The 20,320-nt window shown below is 41.7% G+C and overlaps 1 long non-coding RNA gene across 1 annotated transcript; it reads right to left on the minus strand.

Annotated features, from left to right (window-relative positions):
* Positions 1–1,494: 1,494 nt before the first annotated feature.
* LOC141545465 (uncharacterized) lies at positions 1,495–15,765 on the minus strand. Its single transcript, XR_012483021.1, has 4 exons — positions 14,620–15,765; positions 13,151–13,302; positions 9,788–10,049; positions 1,495–1,721 (listed from the first exon to the last, which is right to left on the minus strand). It is a non-coding gene; the product is annotated as an uncharacterized LOC141545465 (long non-coding RNA).
* Positions 15,766–20,320: the final 4,555 nt, after the last annotated feature.

Here is a 20,320-nt window from a genome sequence, read left to right on the forward strand (position 1 = left end):
GAAAAGGATAAGATTTGTGCAGCTAGATAATTGTATAAATATATATGCATATATTGGATTTAACATATATATTTTACGATGTTTAACATATATAGGATTTCTTGCCATACATACATTTCTTCCCATACAGGGGAAGGGATGGGGAGAAGGGGGGGGAGTTTGAACACAAGGTTTTGCAAGGATTAATGTTGAAAATTTATCTATGCATATGCTTTGAAAATTAAAAACAGTAAAAAAGTAAAAATTGAAAAAAATAAATAAAAGGATAAGATTATATATTTCAGGTACTCTGAGTTTTGATAGTTTAGCTTAATACTGAGGTAATTGGTCTCTGTGAGCCAGGCCCCTAATTAATCCTTTGGAGAAGAGAAAGATAGCATCTTAATACTATGGACAATTTTGGTGGATCTTATTCCAAGAAAAATCAAATCTTCCAAGTAATTATAATCAGTATTATTCATCTAGGTCATAGATCTAGTCTTTAAAGGAGGCCATCTATTCTATCCCTTCTTTTTTTCAGATGAGAAAAATGAAGGGTCAAGGAATTTAAGTGATTTATCTAAGATCCCATTCAAGTTTCTTTTCATTGTTCTCTGCTGCCTAGTTGATCTTTTATCATATTTAAAATGAAATTAAAGCAAGAGCTATAAAATTTAAATATCAATGGATCTAGAATTTAAAGGCTTATCAGAGGCCATCTATTCCATCTCTTTTTTTTTTTTTTTTTTCAGATAAGAAAAGTGAAGGGTCCGGAAACTTCAGTGATTTATCTAAGATCCCATGCATATCAAGTAAAGGGATTTGAATCCAGGGCTTTTACTCAACACCCAGTTTTCTTCCCACTGTTTTCTGCTGCCTAGTGGATCTTTGTTCTTATATAAAATGAAGTTACAAGAGCTATAAAACTTAAATGTCACATGAGAAAGAGACAAAAGCATTAGGTTTTTGTTCTGGCCCCACATTAAACTGCTTTAGAATGGTTATCATTGATGCAGCAAATAGGTAATATTTCTTCAGAAAGGAACTTTGACCTTTTTTCAAACTGTACTACTGATTGACTGAGACCCCAAAATTCTGTATCATATAGCACCAAAAAAAAGATGATTTAACCCTAATTGTTGCATTTTAAAAAATCAATCATGGGAAAAGCCTGGTGTTATATATCTCAATTAATCCTACAGTTTATTTCTCTGGCCCTCATCTTTAAATTCAAGGGATTGGATGGCATTGTCTTTATTGCTTCTTCTATCCCTTAAATCCCGAGATCCTACAATTCTATAATAGTTTAATTCATGTGACTGTATTGATTACTGCCATCTGGTGGCAGCATACTTCAATTTCAGATTCAGTTTCTTTAATTACTGAATAAAACTCTTAAACATAAATTCTGTAAGCCTTGAAAAATGATGAAAATAATGTCACTAGTTGCACGAAGTATGAGTGTGGATCTAGAAGATCCATTCTTTTTTTTAAAATTAATTTTATAATTATAACTTTTTTATTGACAGAACATATGCATGGATATTTTTTTTTTACAACATTATCCCTTGCACTCACTTCTGTTCCGAATTTTCCCCTCCTTCTCTCCACCCTCTCTCCTAGATGGCAGACAGTCCCATACATGTTAAATATGTTATTGTATATTTTAGATACAATATATGAGTGAAGAACCGAATTTTGTTGTTGCACAGGAAGAATTGGATTCAGAAGGTAAAAATAACCTGGTGAATGAGATGAGGTGAGATCTTTCAAGACAGTTGCGAAAATCGAGTAAGGCTTCATCTACTTCAGAATTCTAGTAGGCCTGAAGGACTTTGAAGTTCAAGTAAAGGACATTGCCTTCCCCTCCTATGATATCTCCCTATTTCATCCAAATATGGGCAACTATGTACTTATTGGTCAAGTTCAATTTCATGGGTAGATCTCGCGTTTAGAATGTAAGACTCTCAGCCAATGAGGATGAGGGTCAGTGGTGGGAGGGGGCGTTTTGCGTTAGGGATTAAAGGTGCTGTCCTGCCCACAGGAGGCGCTTCCTCTCTTCGATAGTCTACTCGAAGAGTGGGACGCCCTTCTCGCGAGAAGTACAATAAACTTTGCTTTTCTCTAGAGCTCTCTCCAGCTTTTTTTATTAAATGGTGACCCTTCACCATTTCCGTACCACACAGTTTGGGGGCTCGTCCGGGATCCTTTACTCGGTGAGTAAGTGAACTCCTGGGTGCTAGTGGGATGGCGCCCTGCCTTGATTTAGGCAGCCCGCCAGCTTCCAGGGGCTTCTCCTTGCTCCCTGACGTAGAGTGGACCCGAAGTGGAGAAACTCAGAGAAAAGCAACGGAAACTCCGCGGTGAAAATCCCAACCGGTTGGTGGAGGACAGATCAGTCAAGTAATTTGTTGCGCAGCAACCCAGAGGTAAGCGTCCTGTGAAGCCCCTTGAGTCTAGTTATAGGTTCTGGAGGGGGCTGTAGACGGTAGACAGGAAGAGAGCTAGGCCTTCCTGGGTGACTGAGTTAACAGGCGACTGTTAGCGTGTTTGGGCGTTTAGGAGTCTGTTAAACTCCTTCCAAATTCAATGGGTGTGGCCTAGTCCCAGCCAGCCCTCGCGGAGAGAAATGAGAAAAATATCAGAAAATACCGGTAGATATTCCCTTGGGAGATAAATTAAGTAATTGGAACAAACTGCCAAAATATGAGGAAAAATAAAAAGCAAGAAAAAGATGATAAGGTATTGTTGTTTTGTTGCAGACTGGTGGTGCCAAAAGGATTAAATGGTACCTGAAAGGAAGGACCTGAGAGGATTTAATTCCATTAGCCCTTCCAGAGGCCTTCGGGCGGGGAGGAGAACTAGGTCTTTTGAAGCAGGGGTCGTTTCAGCTGACCAGAAATAGCTGTTAGTAAATCCCATTTGGGATCAGAAACCCTGTACATCGGGAAGTTTGTGGGATTGAGCCAGTGAAGATGGTGGCTTCCTTCCTCTTCCTCCCACGTGTCCTGACTGCAGCAGGGCCACATGGGCAAGGGGAAAGAAACCGCTATTTAGTGAAATTCATTGTTTTAAATATGATAGCAAAGTAGTTTTATATTATTGGGAATTAAAGCTGTGATTGGGATTTTAAGTTAAAACATAGGTTTTTAAAACAATGCTGGTAGCTTACTTAGGGGAGGTTGTGGTTGTATCTCCCTACTTCGATGGTATGTTTGCTAGAGGTAATTGGGTAATTTGTAACTGAGCTATGCCTTAAGTGTTTGTCAGCTCTGTTGGGCATGTATTAAGTTTTATGAAATTTGGGTCAGTTACATGCAAACATTGAAGTGTAAAGTTTAAAAATATATACATATATATTTACTTAAAGGCGGGACAGGAAAGATTGATTTGTAAAAGTAATTAATAGTTTAAATGGAGCTATGATATATTGGGTCGGGAAGCATGGTGGTGTGGGGGAAGGGTGACCACGTGGAGAGGTCCCTCCCATTAAGTATAGTGGGGTTTTTTGTTTTTAATAACTGCACCTCCTTGCTGATTTAGATATTAATTATTTCTACTGTTTAAAGGAAAAGCCTACATTTATATGGTGTTGATAACTGAATGTTTTATTTTTATTTTTCAAGTCTATAACTGTTCTAAGGAGTTGGAACTGAAGTTTTCTGAAAACAAGTTATTCAATATTTATTTACATGCGTGATAGTCTCCTTGTTTAAAGATTATTTTAATCTGATCTGATAATTTGATAGGGTTATTTGCAAAAATTTTAATCCTGCTTCCTTTTTGTCCCCTGGAGAACAGAACTATTGCTGTATAAAACTATGACTATTGCTATTTTGGGAAATTTACTAGTCTGTTGTGTATAATATGATAATTTCTGTAAACAGGGGGGGGAAGGGAAACTGAGATTTCAACTGGTCAGAAAATTGGGAAAAAACTGATGTCTTATTTCAGTTCAGGCCTAATTGGAAACTACTTACTCTTTGCTTACCTCATCATTTTGGTTCCCTGATGAAGGACCTCGAAAATAGACATAATTTGGGTACTGAATGGAACTCTGGAAAAGGTAAAAGATTTTTTTTTTTCTTTTTTTTGCACCGGACATCCAGGCTGCTTCTGGCCTGGATCGTTGTTAGAGCTCTATGCTCGGCACAATTCTTTTAAGAATTGCTGAGATTGACAAAAGGTCTCCTTTTGTCTCGCTCTCTTGTCTCTACAGATAAGGGAGAGGCTGCAAAAAGTTGAAAAAGCTCTTTACCTGTCCACTAGCTAGACACACCTGATTTTAGCAGATGCTGGGTTTGGAGAAGGCTGCAGAGACAAAAGGCCTTTACAGGGGACTCTAGCTGAAAATTTGCTAGACTATGATTGGCTAGCTTATGTTTTAACTTTGAATTATTGTCCTGACTCAGTCCTGCCTCAGTTTCCTTGCCTCTTAGTTCTGCAAAACCCCCCCCCTGCCTCTATCAGAATACTTGATAAGACCTTATGTTTCAGAATAGCAGAATGTCTCTCCCATTACAAGTTAATGGGAATCTCTTATCAAAACTTCTTGAATTCTCTTGTGTGGAATTAGACATTCTGTATATGATTGTATTTGCATTGGGTGTTTTTTTTTTTTTTTATTATATATATATATATATATATTTTATAATATTATCCCTTGTATTCATTTTTCCAATTTACCCCCCCTCCCTCTATTCCCTCCCCCCGACGACAGGCAATACCATACATTTTACATGTGTTACAATATAGTCTAGGTACAATACATGTGTGCGAATATCACTTTCTTGTTGCACAATAAACATTAGAATCCGAAGGTACATGCAACCTGGGCAGACAGATATTAGTGCTAACAATTTTCATTCCCCTCCCAGTGTTTCTTCTCTGGGTGCAGCTACCTCTGTCCATCATTGATCAACTGGAAGTGAGTTGGATCTTCTTTATGTTGAAGATTTCCACTTCCATCAGAATACATCCTCATACAGCATTGTTGTTGAAGTGTACAGTGATCTTCTGGTTCTGCTCATTTCACTCAGCATCAGTTGATTTAAGTCTCTCCAGGCCTCTCTATATTCCTCCTGCTGGTCATTTCTTACCGAGCAATAATATTCCATAACCTTCATATACCACAATTTACCCAACCATTCTCCAACTGATGGACATCCATTCATCCTCCAGTTTCTAGCTACAACAAAAAGAGCTGCCACAAACATTTTGGCACATATATGTCTCTTTCCGCTCTTTAGTATTTCTTTGGGATATAATCCCAGTAGTAGCGCTGCTGGGTCAAAGGGTATGCACAGTTTGATAACTTTTTGGGCATAATTCCAGATTGCTCTCCAGAATGGCTGGATTCTTTCACAACTCCACCAGCAATGTATCAGTGTCCCAGTTTTCCCACATCCCCTCCAACATTTGTCATTATTTGTTCCTGTCATCTTAGCCAATCTGACAGGTGTGTAGTGGTATCTCAGAGTGGTCTTAATTTGCATTTCTCTGATCAGTAGTGATTTGGAACACTCTTTCATGTGAGTGGATATAGTTTCAATTTCTTCCTCTGAGAATTGTCTGTTCATATCCTTTGACCATTTATCAATTGGAGAATGGTTCGGTTTCTTATAAATTTGGGTCAGTTCTCTATATATTTTGGAAATGAGACCTTTGTCAGAACCTTTGTTTTTAAAAATATTTTCCCGCATTGGGTGTTTTTAAAAACAAACTGATTTGTATGAATAATGTTCACTTATGAAAGATCTACTTGGATATAAACTCATTGGGACAAATTCCTTATTGTTATCAACACAAGGTTATGATAAATATTCGTTTAGAATTTATGTATGGTTCTTCTAGGATGGTAAATGGGAAAAGAAATGGGTTTGTTAGAACTTCCATTGTTACCAAGGGCAGTCTACCTGCCCATTAGTTGGCTCAAACTTGTGAATTGTTGTGAATTGTATGCTTTAAATCAAGCGTTAAAATTATTGTGTGACCAAGATGGGAATGTATATACTGATTCTAAATATGCCTGGGGTGTGGTGCATGTATTTGGGAGGATTTGGGAGGAAAGAGGATATGTAAACAGTAAAGGTAAAGAACTGGTTCATCATACACTAGTCAGAGAGATACTAGAAAATATTCTGACTCCTAGGAATATAGCAGTAATACATGTAAAGGGACATCAGATGGGAAATTCTTTTGAGGTAAGGGGAAATAGATTAGCAGACCGGGAGGCCAAGGGAGCCGGAGATCAGGAAATCTCTCATATAATGGCTTTGATACTTGTACTTCCCCCTAGTCTACCCTCTCCTAGTTTTACTCAGGAGGAAAAAGAGAAAGCCTCAACTCTCGGAGCAGTTGAGAACTCGGAAGGACGATGGCTCTTACCTGACAGCAGAGAGGTACTGACCAAAGCAAGTATGAGGCAAGTCCTTCAGCAACTGCACCAGGGCAGTCACTGGGATGTCCAAAACCTGTGTGATGCTATACTGACAAGGTATGTTTCCCCCGGCCTATATACTATGGCTCGACAACTGGTGGACGGTTGTCTTGTTTGTCGAAGGACTAACAGGGCTGCCCAACGCCAGCTTCCAAAAGGGGGACGACCTCCTGGAATCAGACTATTCCAAAGCATCCAGGTGGACTTTACTGAGCTGCCACCAGTGGGTCGAGTTCTTGCTGGTCATAGTGGACCATCTGACCTCATGGGTGGAGGCATTCCCGTCGGGCCGAGCAACTGCCTCGACAGTAAGTAAGGTCTTATTAGAACAAATTATTCCTAGATATGGAATGGTGGAGAGGATAGACTCGGGTCAGGGAACACATTTTTCTGCCCAGGTATTGCAGAATCTGATTAGGGCCTTAGAAATCACTTGGGATCTTCACACCCCTTGGCATCCTCCCTCTTCTGGGAAAGTAGAAAGGATGAACCAAGAAATAAAACGGCAGCTGACTAAGTTATCTTTAGAGACCCAACTACCTTGGACGAAATGCCTTCCTCTCGCTCTGGTTAGAATCAGGACCAAGCCACGTAGAGATATTGGGCTTTCACCTTATGAATTATTGTATGGTCATGCTTTCCAGGCTTATCCTAAGGGAGACTGGGACCCTATTTTAAAAACTAAGGATTTGTTTGTTAAGAGATATGTTAAATCATTGCTGGAACATTTGCAAGGACTTAAACAAAAAGGGCTAATAGCTCAGACTCCTCCTCTAGGTTTCCCTGTTCATAGAATTCAGGTTGGTGATTGGGTGCTGATCCGTTCCTGGAAGGACGAGAAGCTGACTCCGTGCTGGGACGGACCCTACCAAGTGATACTGACTTCAGATACTGTGATTCGCACCCAGGAACGAGGCTGGACACAACACACCAGGACAAAAGGACCTGTGGCGCCACCTTTATCAGAGTGGACAGTTGAAGACAGGGGAGACCTCCAATTACATAAGAGGAGGGGACCTCCACTGAATGGAAACACTGATTCTGAATCCAGTGCATTGTAACTGTATGACTTTTCTTACTTTGGGTCTCTTTGCCTGTTTGTGATTTGATATATTTTCCTTTGGGAAGTTCACCTTAACTTCACGGTGTTATAATAGTTGAACATTATGAGGCTCTCCCTAAGCTTTGGGTTTATCTATTTCCTTATGACCTTCTAGAGATGAGAACCAATTTCTCCTGCTCATGCAGAATATAGGGAGGACATTTAACTTATCAAATTGTTGGATCTGTGGTGGATCCCAACAATTGAACCAATGGCCATGGGTACCTGTCCCCCTAAGCCCAGCCTGGATCCTTAGCAACAGATCCCAAATTCATAATGGGACCGGTTTCTGGAATTTAGAAGAGAAACATCAGTGGTCATTGACCAAAGATAGGAAAGGGAAATACTGCTTAAATCAGACAGGACGAGGTTTGAAGCTGGGAAATAGTGTTTGTGAGTGGACCTATTCGAGAACAGACCTGAGGCCAAAGACAATTGACTGTACAAAAATGTCTAAATATTGGCGGGATACGGGGAGGAATCCTCAATTGAAGTGTGGGAAGGACTAGAAAGACTGTATCTTGGAAGGACTTGGAGAGCAGGGATATTGCTATCAACAAGTCACTACTGCTGAGTGTGATGAAGTAGAATGGGATGTATTAAGATGTATAAAAGAGAATAAGAGGAAAGGGAACATATACATTGGGTACAGTTACCAATGGGGTTGGTATAATGTCACCCCAGGGACACCGGGGCAACATGGGACTCTGTTTTCCACATTTTGGAGTACCTCTAATCTAACAGGCCAGTGGCCAGTTGCCAATTGTAGTTGGAGAAAAGAGCAAGGTTTATGGAAATGCCAGTATGTCCCCTTTGTGGGGGGAAGCCCCCTAGGGACGAGAGACCAACAATATTACCCTTTTACAAGGAATAGCTCAGACATATTTCCAAGGGAACAACCTGCTCTAAAGGGTCATTATTGGATCTGTGGTTTAACTGCCTATACTCATCTGCTTCTTAATTGGACAGGGAATTGTTATATTGGACTAATAAGGCCAAAAGTTTTCTTTCTTCCCGAACAGGCAAACCAATATTTAGGGATTCAGTTGTATGATAATTTGGGAAGGGAGAAACGGAGTTTAGATACCTCCATCACTTGGACTGGAGATGCAAATGGTTGGGGTGAGGCCTGGCCTCCAGAAAGAATAGTCAGAGTATGGGCCAGCGACCTGGGCTCAAGATGGAAGTTGGGGATATAGAACTCCAATACAGATGTTGAACAGGATAATTAGGCTTCAGGCAGTTGTAGAGATTATCACCAATCAGACAGCTGAGGCACTACATCTTTTGGCTGATGAAGCTACTCAAACCAGAGAGGCTGTTTTACAACATAGACTTGTGCTGGATTATTTGTTGGCTGAGGAAGGGAGAGTTTGTGCTAAACTAAATTTATCCACACGTTGTATAAAGATTGATAACAATGGTAATCTAGTGAAGGAAATCACTAAGAACATTAGGAAACTTGCTCATGTTCCTGTACAGACATGGACCTCACTGTTCAATACTTCTTGATGGTCCTGGTTTGGGAAGCTGGTGGAAGCAGCTCCTTTGGTTTGGCCTTATAGCCCTTAGTGGTGTTATATTATTCCCTATCTACATCCCTTGTTTGATCAGATTAATAACCAGAATTGTCCAAAACTCATCATCTGGAATGATCAGGTTGGAAGAGAAAGCTGAAGGGTCTGTTAAATGCTGTTAAAAGGGTAAGGGTGGAGCCGGTGGCCCAAGGCCAACAGGAATCAGAAGGAAGTGAGGAATTAATAGGGAATGTGAAAATATGTTACAAAAAAATTTGAAGAGATCTCAGTGTACAAAATAAGAGGAGGGACTGAATGAGATGAGGTGAGATCTTTCAAGACAGTTGCGAAAATCGAGTAAGGCTTCATCTACTTCAGAATTCTAGTAGGCCTGAAGGACTTTGAAGTTCAAGTAAAGGACATTGCCTTCCCCTCCTATGATATCTCCCTATTTCATCCAAATATGGGCAACTATGTATTTATTGGTCAAGTTCAATTTCATGGGTAGATCTCGCGTTTAGAATGTAAGACTCTCAGCCAATGAGGATGAGGGTCAGTGGTGGGAGGGGGCGTTTTGCGTTAGGGATTAAAGGTGCTGTCCTGCCCACAGGAGGTGCTTCCTCTCTTCGATAGTCTACTCGAAGAGTGGGACGCCCTTCTCGCGAGAAGTACAATAAACTTTGCTTTTCTCTAGAGCTCTCTCCAGCTTTTTTTATTAAATGGTGACCCTTCACCATTTCCGTACCACACACTGGGAAGAAAAACAAAAATGCAAACAGTTTACACTCGTTACCCAGCATTCCTTCTCTGGGTATAGCTAATTCTGTCCATCATTGATCAATTGGATCTGAGTTAGATCTTCTCTTTGTTGAAGATATCCAGTTCCATCAGAATACATCCTCACACAGTATTGTTGTTGAAGTGTGTAATGATCTCCTGGTTCTGCTCATTTCACTCAACATAGAAGATCCATTATTTAGCAGTAGGCAATATAATAAAGCTTGCTCTGTTCCTACAAGAAAAATTATAGCAGTTTACTTCAGAACAATTCTAGTGCCACAATTTTTTAGTTACTATTCCCTTACAGCTAGGGACTCTGAGATGTACATGCCCTGCAGGAAGCAAAAGAAATCCACAGACACCAAACTCCAGCTATTCCCTCCAAGTCAATGTGGGGAATTGAAGTGACTATCACCAGAGAGAGACAAATGCAAAAGGAAGTAAAAGAGAGCTGCCAGCCTCCCCTCCTCACAGAATCCCAGTCACTCCCCTTTTGCATCCAGGATAAAATGTAAAATGCTATCTTTGGCTTTCAAAGTCTTTTGTAACCTAAGCTCTGCCCCACCTTTCCAGGCTGTTCTCGCTTAGTACTTTTTGATCCAGTGATTCCAGTGTACTGGCTATTCTCCTCAGACCAAAGACTCCTTTTTTGAGCTCTGGGCATTTCCTCTGGCTGTCTCTCCTGATCTTCCTGGCTTCCTTTAGGTCCCAGTTAAAATCCCATTCTTAGAGGAAGCTTTTCCCAATCCTTCTTAATCATAGTACCTTTCTTCCATTTATGATTTCCTACGTAGCTTGCTCTGGAGATGTTTGCATGTGGTCTCACCGATTAGGTTGTAAGCTCTCTGAGGGCAGGGATTACCTTTTGCCTCTTTTTGAATCTCTAGTACTGTGCCTGCCATGTAGTAAGTGCTTAATAAATGTTTATTGATTAATCAGGTGCCACACTCCAAACTGTCTTCTGATCACATGCAGTCCCTTTTTGAGGCTCACAGATTTGTAGCTTCACCTAAAAGCAGAAGTAAATAGCTACAAGAGTCAAGAGCAAAGCCATTTCTCCTCAGAGTCATGCTGGCTGTGGGTGAGAGATGCTTTTCTACTAAGGAGAAATGGGAGGAAAGTACACAACAGCCCTTCCTCTGTGTCCAATGCTATCCTGTCCAAAAAAAGCCAGAGTAAAGAGACTTTCTCCATTTAACAGTCTACCTCTTCACCACAGGGTTAATTCATGTACACAGCTCTCAAATATCTGGTCCTGCTCCAAATTGGGAAACAGGACATTTTTGTTACAAGTCATCTGAGTGTCTGAGACTCCTCCACATGAAGGATGGAATCAGTGGCAAGGCCCTGCTCCACTTAACCTTGTTTCCAAATCCCCATTGTTTATTTTGTTGCTTTGTCATAGTTGGTGCTTGTTGTATATATTTTTTTATCATTCAGTTGTATCACAATGATCAATCCACAAATATGCCATATGTCCTACAATTATAGATTTAGATCGAGATAATACTAGACTTGAAGTCAAATCTGAGTCAAATATTTTCTAGCTGCAAGACTCTGAGTAAGTGTCCCATACTCTGTCTCCTTTAGTTTCCTCATCTGTAAAATGGTGATGATAATAATAGTGGTTGTGGAGACCAAATGAGATGGCAAATGCAAAGAGCTTTGCAGGCCCTACAGGTATAAATGCAAGCTGTATCCAACCCTAGACCTGTGCTCTATCCACCCTATCACACTTAAATGCCAGCTTCATTCAAGGCAATAACTTTCTGGAGATCTGAATCCAAAACCCCTAATAATCTCATTATGCCCCTTCTAGCTCCTCTTCCTTTTAGTCAACTCTAAGTGCTGCACTCAAGGGACTTACATTCTATCATGTGTTACATGTGTGCAATCATATATATATTGTTATATATGTTTGGTATGGGTGTAGGTATATGTGTGTCTATCTAAAATAAAAGTAATCCCCTTGGAATATGCATTTTGGCCAACTGGGACAAGGGTTTTGGCTTAAATCCTTTGTTTGGTTACCCTATTTTCCTTTACTATATCCCTATTGGTCACTGACCTAACAAGTACATTAGAAAAGAAGCTATTGTCATCTCTCTCTCTCTCTCTCTCTGTCTCTCTCTTTCTCTGTCTCTGTCTCTCTGTCTCTCTGTCTCTTCTGTCTCTTTCTCTCTCTCTCTCTCTCTCTCTGTGTGTGTCTCTTTCTCTCTCTCTCTCTCTCTCTCTGTCTCTCTCTGTCTCTCTCTCTCTGTCTCTCTCTCTCTCTCTCTTTCTCTCTCTCTCTCTCTCTCTCTCTGTATGTGTCTGTCTCTCTGTAAAAAAATAGACATTTTTATTTCTGATGTAATCCATGGCTCAAAGGTCCAATTATATGAGACTTTCTCCTAATTGGCAGAGGGAAAAGGGAGAAGATGTCACTAATGGGAGAGAATGAAAGATTCTGGGAAGAAAATTGCATGTAGAGAAGCAGATAGTCTAAATAATGTCCCTTTTCTCAGCATTACACTAGAGACTTTCAGGGAATTTCCCTTGGGTGAGATTTAGGGCTCTCTCTCTGTCACTGTTGAACTGACTTATCCTTCATTCTGTATTGTCTGGTACATGTATTTCCCTGTGTATATTTTCTGTAATTTCTATTGCCTTGAATATATGAATTTTTTTCTATTGTTATGGAGCTTGCATCTTATATAAAGGGGCTGGATATAGATATAGATCCTGGATATAGAGCTTGGGATCCTCCTTCCCTATTAAGGCATAACAATCAGGAATTTAATTTGAATTATATTTCCTAGACTAATAATATTTAGGAAAACAGACAGATATAGTCCAGCCTGGCCCTTCTCTCTTAGAAGAGCAGAATGGTTAGCATAGGCTCCCAACTTTTTATTTTCCCTCCTGGCAGGAAACAAAATCTCCCTTGGAGAAGGGGGGAAGAAATGTAAGAGATTTGTATTCTTGACTCTCTATAAGCTAAACACATCAAAATAGTCACAGGACACTAATCTACCTTTTATACTGCTTACCTTTCTGTAATATTCTGTTGACCTCTTTGAGATACACTAGATTGGAACCTAACTAAAGATTTAAATCAAAAAAAATTTTTTTTAGGTGGGAGTAAAAAAAGCCATTTCCATAGCTTTAGAGCAGAAAGAGACCTCAGAGTCTATGTAGTCCAACTCTCTCATTTCACATATGAGGAAAATTGAGACCTATGGAAGTCAAGTGGCCTGCACCCAAGCATGCAAATAGAATTTGGACTCAGGTCCTCTAGCTCCAGAGTTCATGCTCTTTCAATTTATACTACTTTGCTTCCCTCACTCCTACCTTTGTAGAATGGAATAGTAAAGGCTTTCTTTTTCTCCTTAGGTTGATTTTTCACATCTGGTGGAGATAGCCAAGGACCTTGGATCGCAAGACCTTTTGGAAGAGCATTGCTTCTCCCCAGGAGCTTCAGCGCCTGGTCCTCGGTGAACATCCTGTAACGCACCCAGAGATGCATTATAGAATGGCTCCTTTAAGCTCTAAGACCACAGTTACTGAAGACCTAGAAAAGAAAGTCTTTTGGCAGCAAAGTTCTTGGCACTATTAAATCATTCAACATCAGTAGCTGGTATGATTTTATCAGTGGAAGTGACACTAAAGGAGAGAGATTACATCTGTTTGTTGTTGTATCCTAAGGGACCGGGGCCTTTTCATCTGGCTTGCAGCTGAAACTTTCCATTATGCGTTCTCTCTCACATTGGAATGGGAGCTCCTTGAAAGCAGGGACTCTTTCTTATTTTTCTATTCACATCACTAGCACGTAGCACAAAGCTTTGCTTAATCATTCATTCATTCACTTAAGCCTGAAATTTGCAAAATACTCTCCTCACCCACAGAAAAAAGGGCAATTCCTCCATAAATCGCCTTTTTCCTGAAGTCTTTGTCTCTTCCACCGACCTTTCCCTAAAGAATCTAGAAACATTTGTGTCCTTTTTCCAAGCTGGAAGCCAAAAGAACAGCATCTTTCCCAAACTCTCAGCAACTCTGTCCCTTGTGCAGGCTATTAGGATTGAATTATGAAAAGATTCACGACTGAGACTTTGTACAAATGCAAGATTTATATTCAGGATGATATTAAAATGGAACTGAAAGGTTTAACGAATGGAATTGAGGCTTTCAAAAGCTAAGGTCCCCTTTTTACTACTGTAATATTAATTCTCCTGATGTTTGGATTTGCATTCCCCACCCCCACGCCCTTTCACTGTTTTGTAACAGAACAAACCTCGGTGTTGCAAAAGGAAAGCATGGAGGGCATAACGTTTTTCAGTGAAAGATCACTTTGCCCATGCAATAATAATTGCATAAAATAAAATATTTTATTTTACATGTATACACATTATTAATAGAAATTTAAAAATAATAAAAATAAAATAAAAATAATAGCCCAAGCAAAGGCATTGGACTAAATGAGCTCTCAGGTTCAGCTCTAACATTTGTGAATTTATGAATTCATAATGATTCCAACAAGTATATCGTAATATATATAACACACATTTTCACTACACAGCCTATATTGCTTGTCTTCTGTAACCTGATTGCTGAATCCATTATTCTAAATGGAACTCTGCTTCCGCGGTGACAGACAAGTTTTTTGGGATAAATCATCTTGAATTGGACATAAATAGGAAATCAGTGATGCTGATTCCAAGAGACTTCGGAGCAGTGGGGTCGGTATGGAGGGAGAGAAATAGAAAGGAAAAAAGATCAGAATCAATAGTATGAAAGACATGGGAAAAAAGGTTTTTAAACACCTTAAGACCAGTTTGCTAGCACTGATGGCTTTTTTTTAAGCAGCTTTAAGAACTCCGCCGAACGTAGTGGACTTTTGCCGGTGCTCTGACTGCCCTTTGCCGCCCAGCTCGGTACCGTGTTCCCGGCCGCGGAGCCCGCTCTAACGTCAGGCTGATGGCTCCGAACAGCTCCCGGCGCGCGGGTTTATCTCCGGGGCGAGGCCCTGGGCTGGCTCTCGGTTCTCGCCTCCTCTTCCGGTTCCCACGCTCCCTTCGCGGATCCCCTTGTAGTCCCCCATTTGGGGCGCGATTACGCTTCTCCGTATGATCCGTGTTAAATTTCAGGGGGATAGGCCTTAAAGCCTGAACCTAGTGCTTTAAGGGCCTGAATTAGTCACTTCATCAGTCCAGAGGCTACCTCTGCTGGCCGAGGATGTTTTTTTTCTTGAATTAGAAAAAAATTAATTAGAAAAAGAGGCTGCCAGTGCTTTGTGGAGAAACGTTGATAATAGATGTATGTGCGCTTTGACTGTGTGGAAGCTGGGGCCCCAGGACACGCGGTGCCCGTCTCAGCCCCGGAGGAGACGGCGCCTCCCGGGCACAGGTCGCGCGCCCTAAGGCGCAGTCGCAGCGAGTTTGGCTTCGTGTTTCCTTTACGATGAGGAAAGCCTCAGGGAGACGGGGACATAGAGAGGGGCGCACTGTGCCCAAAGTGACTGTGATGCAGAGACAGTAGGGGGCAGTAATTTTCGGTCACGTATTCTTCTGGCGGAGGCCGTACCGCCCGCGTGACGCGCGCGCTTTACATCCACGCTGGGAGAGGGGAGACGGCCGAAGATCCAAGTAACCCCGTAGCTGCCAGGGTCAGTCCGGGAACGCTCCTCGTTAGATCAGACGCGTGTTTATGATGCGCTTCCTCCGTACAAGGACTTACGGACATAAAACGAGAAAGCACCCGCTTCCTCCTGGAGCTCGCGGCCTGGGTGCGGAGGCTTTATGCGGGCGAGTCTCAGAGGAGACAGTCTTTAGTAGTGACCTTGAGTCACGCACAGCCGGGCTCTTCACGAGGCAGGAGGCCGCTTGCTCCAATGAGCCTCGAGGCACTTGCTGTGGCGGAGAAGCTTTGACATCAGTTTCTGCGCGGCTTTCTCCTCCTCCCCCTAGTACAAGGCTTTGGGGGGAGCGGACGGCCCTCAGCGCCTCAGGGAGATGTCTCTCTGCTCCTCGAGATGGCGCTGTGGGGCAAGAGCTGAAGCTGTGTCTCGGGCTCCTGGCCTTCCCTTCGCTCGCTCTGCAAAGCCGGCCCCGGGCCCCCGCCTGCACGTATTAAGCCCCCGCTCGGTGCTGGGCTCGGGGCTGGTTCCCCCGCTCCGGAAGCCCCGGCCAAAGGGGAGAACCACCCCCGACAAAAAAGATACGCCGAAGATAGTTGGAGATAATGGGCTGGGGGAGGGGTGAGCTTCGGAGATCAGGAGAGGCTGCTCTGAGAAGAGTTCTGGCTGAGAGCCAGAGGAAGGGAGCCGGGAAGGCCTGGGGGGGAGGGCTCAGGGGGGACAGCCGCACAAAGCTCCCGGAGCCGACATATGGAGCACCGCGCTCACGGGAGAGCCCCCAGAAGGGAGCGAGAGGCCAGAAGGCGGGGGAGGGGGAGGCGGAACATTTTGTGTTCCCTCCTGGAGGGGATGGGGAGTCACGGGGGCTTGAGGAAGGGTACGGGGGGCTCTGGCCACATCTGCACTTTAGAAACACAATTGTGGCAACTGAATGGAGGATGGGCAAGAATGTGATAGGCTTGAGGCGGGGGGGGGGGAGGGGGAGGGGAGGGGGACCCCTCAAGCTCTTGTGATGGCCCAAGGGTCAAGGGGATGGAACGTGGGGTAGGGGAAGCGTCAGAGGGAGAAGGGAGCTCGGGGGACAGTGAGGGTGAAGAGAACGGGGAGGGGGCGGGGTCCTTACAGTAACAGTGAACATGGAAAAGGGGGAAATCGGGGCATTTTGTTCAGGGGGTTTTATTTTGGACATCCTACGTTTAAGATGTCTGTAGGATATCCAGTTCACAAGGTGTAAGAAAGAGGTGGCTGGAGATGGGAGACTACCGGTCAGCAGAGAAGTGGATTGTGATGACCCCAGTAGAAGATGCTCCTTGAACCCGTGGGGGATCACAAAGGCCTTGGTCTCCAGTCGGGCAGGCTGGGAACACAGCAACAGCAGCTTTTGCCCTACAGGGAGCCAGAAGCATAGGGAGGGCTCCGTGTTGCGGCCTGTGATGATAGCAATCCCAGGGCTGCTGCTTTATGGGATGATTCTCCATTTTTCTTTCTTCTGACAGCCCCCCAGGATGGGCTTCCCATTCCACAGACACTAACTTTTGCTTCTGGGGAGGATTTCTCTCATTTCTTGACAAACTGAAGAACAAAACGCTTAGTTACAAATTGTCCCCGACTTTCCTGTCCTGAGAACAAATTACACATAATCTTTTAATTTTTCTGAAGGCTTTTGCTGTTACAACACAAGAACAGGCTTTTTTTTTTTTTTTTTTTTTTTTTAAGCTCATTATTCTGTAGGTAAAAGGTACTCATAGATTGTTTATTACTGGTGTTCTTGAATTAGATAATATCAAAACAAGATTCATCTTCTTTTTAAAACTACCCAGAACAGTAAGTTTCTTGGGCATTTTAAACACAGGAACATTATGAGACTCACAAAATATCAGAATGAGAAAGGACATTGGGATAATCTAATACAGTTCAATTTGACATGACTTACCCAAGATCACAAAGCAAGGTGACAGATTAAAGTTTAACTATAGCTGACATGTATAACTCTTTGTAGCTTACAAAATATTTTCCTCAAAATTCTGTGAATCAGATTAGCCAAGCTGACAAAGAAAAATAAATGTGATAAATGTTGAAGGGACTGTGGGTAAATAAATAGGCATATTAATGCACAGCTGATGAAGCTATGAATTGGCGTCATTCTGGAAAGCAATTTGGAACTTCACCCTAAAAGTTACTAAATCATGCATACACTTTGACCCAGAGATATTGCTTCTAGGCCTACTCCTCAGAGATCAAAGAGGGAAAAGATATGTAAATATTTATCATAGTTCTTTTTGTGGTGGCAAAGAACTGGAGACTAAGGGGGTAGATATCAACTGGGGAATGACTGAATAAATTAATAGTACATGAATATAACAATGCTGCTGTGCTGTAAGAAAGGATAAATAGGACAATTTCAGAAAAACTGGGCAGTGTGTATGGGTTGAGCAGAGAGAATGATTTATAGAATACCAACAACACTATAAAAACAATTTTAAAAATCTTAAGAGCTGATAAAAGCAATGACTATCCTTCATTTCAGAGGACAAATGTTGAAGTACAGAGACTTCTGCACCAACTACCTCGATTTCCCTCCTGCTCTCCCTATTTTTTGGAGCTTCCTTCAAAGTACTGTCCTTTTTCCTGAGTTAGAGTGTAGAAAGGCACTAGGTGGTAGGATGTCTAGCCTGAAGTCAGGCCTGGTCAAATGTGGCTTCAGACACTTATTGTGTGACACTGGGCAAGTCATTTAACTCTCAGTTCCTTCATTTGTAAAGTGGGGATAATAAAAAGTGTTTACAGAGTTGTTGTGGGAAACAAATGAGATAGTTTTAAAGCACTAAGAACAGTGCCTGACCCACAGTCCGTGCTACAGAAGTATTAGTTATTATTGCTATTCTTATAATTTTTTAAAAGGCAAGGGACACATAATAGAGATCCATAGTTTAAATGTACAATTTATATAGGGATACTCATTTTATTTGATGTTTAAGTTCAGAATTTCAAAAAACGTTTCAGTTAGATTGGCCAAGAGTAGGAAAAAAAGGCTGATGGGAAAGCTGTTGCCCCACAGATAGGAGGCTTTCCTTTGAGCCCTACTTTATTTCCTTCTCAGTTTCTAAGGAAGAGGCTGAGGTAGGTAGGATCTGCACTTCTGGTCAGCTAGCCAAAAACAGGGCTTATGGCTCTTTATTTCTTGACTGGACTTGTCTGTTCATGACAAGTGCAAATTACCTGGCATACTGTAGACTTAATAAATTCATGTTGACTGACAAAAGTCAGTGACTACCCTGTTTGTGTAATCTATCTAAGTCTGGAATAAATAAGACTGCCTTTCTCTTTGCTTTTATCTTTCACTTCACATGAAAAGGCCAAGGTCTCTGTTTCCAGGGCCATCTCCAGTCACCCTGACCTTGTCACTCACTGGACCCAATCTCTCTCTTCATGGGGATAGGGAAAACCTAGAGGAATGATATATTATGTGTTTTTAGACTTTTTCAATGTATCAAAGCTGATTTTTTTTCCTCACTAAAAAAAAAATACTATTTGTCACATGGGATGGCTTTTTGGGAGGTGGAAGGGGAAGGAGAGATATGTGGGAAACTATGGTGAGGTAAATATCAATAATTATCAATAAGGTGTCATTATCATAAAAACTTGGCTCTGGAGGGGAAAGTGAAGCTGGTGACCTTGCACAGTCCTTCCTCAAGAGTTCAATCCAATTCATTTGCAGGGTTATGGCACCCCTCCCTGATATCCTCTTCAAGAGTGAAGGACAAACAACAACAATAATTTGTATCCCACAGTGCCAGGCACTTAGTGCTTAATAAATGTTAATAAATGTTTGCTGTCCATTTTATCTCCTTCTCAAGGTTTTTTTGTTGTTGTTGTTTTGTTTTTGTTTTTGGTTTGGTTTTTTTTTTTTTTTTTTTTTTTGGCTCTACTATCCATTTTCTTATAAACAAAATAATTTTTTTTTTAATTAAAGGGAAAACACCTCACAAGTATCTGGACACAAATAATTTTATTTACAAATGACTAAAAGGCTCCTGAAAAGACTGAATTCCAGGGCTCTCAAGAATTTAGAGACTCCCAGAGTAACCACCCTCCCCAAAGTCCTCTTTATACCTAGTCCCAAGGGGGACCTAGCAAAGGAGCTGGTCAATGTTCCCTTCCTTTGCTTTTTAATTTTAGATATTCAAAAGTCTCTATTTTGTTTTTTGTGATCCCCTCTAACAGTCATTCGACATATAGCATTAGAAAAGGATTTGTAATATGGCGTACCTCTTTATCTCCAGGGCCACTGAGCTGTGAACATTGCCATGGAGACATCAGACTTAGGAAGTAACTAAGGAAACTGTCCCAGAATTCACCGGTTTGATGAAGTGGAACTTTTTGTTATGCGAGAGATTTCTGGGAAAGAGAAGCCGCCTGAGAATCCACTTCTGCACTGTGCCAGAGGTCAGCTGTGGTCCTGGGCTGTATTCCCAAGGGTACTTCTCTACTCTGCAGCACCCCCACCCCTCGTCCCCAGACAACAACAACAAAATGCTTGCACTTTCTGATAGAGATGCTAGAGGAAGGAAGCTGAGAATCAACCTCCTCTCCAAGATTGCAGGGGAATAGGAAGAATAACAGACAAATAGGAAAACTTTGAAGGTCACATACTGACCTGAGATTTCACTCACCAACTGTAACTGTGAGAAGCTTGGAAAGATCTATATGAACTGATGCAGAATAAAGTAAGAAAGAGTCAAGAACTACAACACTGTAAATGGAAAGAGTAATCATACACAATCTAAATTAATCTAAATCTAAATAGTATAAAACTGTGAAGATCAATTGTGACCCAAATGAAAAGACCTAAGAGACCCCAAACCTATCTTTTCAGGAAGTCCAGAGGT

The sequence above is a fragment of the Sminthopsis crassicaudata genome, chromosome 6 (assembly GCF_048593235.1).
Source record: "Sminthopsis crassicaudata isolate SCR6 chromosome 6, ASM4859323v1, whole genome shotgun sequence".
Classification (NCBI taxonomy): domain Eukaryota; kingdom Metazoa; phylum Chordata; class Mammalia; order Dasyuromorphia; family Dasyuridae; genus Sminthopsis; species Sminthopsis crassicaudata.